The sequence below is a fragment of the Verticillium dahliae genome, genomic scaffold, assembly GCF_000150675.1.
Source record: "Verticillium dahliae VdLs.17 supercont1.5 genomic scaffold, whole genome shotgun sequence".
NCBI classification, from domain to species: domain Eukaryota; kingdom Fungi; phylum Ascomycota; class Sordariomycetes; order Glomerellales; family Plectosphaerellaceae; genus Verticillium; species Verticillium dahliae.
The window spans coordinates 380,618-381,298 of record NW_009276938.1 but is presented as its reverse complement, the minus strand read 5'-3'; positions in this window follow the sequence as shown (position 1 = coordinate 381,298).

Sequence of the window (681 nt, the reverse complement as noted above, 5' to 3'; positions counted from 1 at the left end):
CTTTCCTGGGCAGGCAGGTGCAATGAGATGGAAATGACGGGATGGAGTGATGAAATGATGGCCGTCTCACATTAGACGTCTCCTCCTCTGAACCTCGATCAACAAGCACGGCCATCGACTGAGCAACAAGACAACCAGACTCAGCTGGGGTTCATCGTCAGCAGCGCAAAATCGATATTCGTTTCTTCTCCCTCGTTGCCGCTCGGAAAAGAAGAGGTACCTCCCACATGTGGTCGCGAGGGCCCCAGTGGATGACGAAAAGGAACAGCGCGGCCAAGCGGCCAACTCAAACGCCATGGCCGTGGTTGGCCCTCCTTCGGCCCCATGGCCCCAGGGCACCAGGGCCCCATGGCCCCATCCTTGCGCCCCCTCCTCCTCGTCCTTCCACATGCTCCCAGGCGTCCAAGGCGTCCCCTCGCTGGCGGCAGATGCGAAATTTTCCCAGGAGTGCGGGTGGGTTGCTGCCCACTGCCGGGTACGCTACCTGAATCGGCACCTCAGTGTCACACTGCCATGCCCCCGGTCAGATCCCGGCCGCCTTGTCCGTGCTGTTCGGGATTAAATATCAAACGTCTTGCTGCTCGTCCTCCTCCACCTTCGGCCTGCTCCTCTCCTCACCATCGTCTTGCTTCGCTACGTCCACATTCTCTTCCCTCAAGCTTCGCCGCTGCTGTCGCTTTG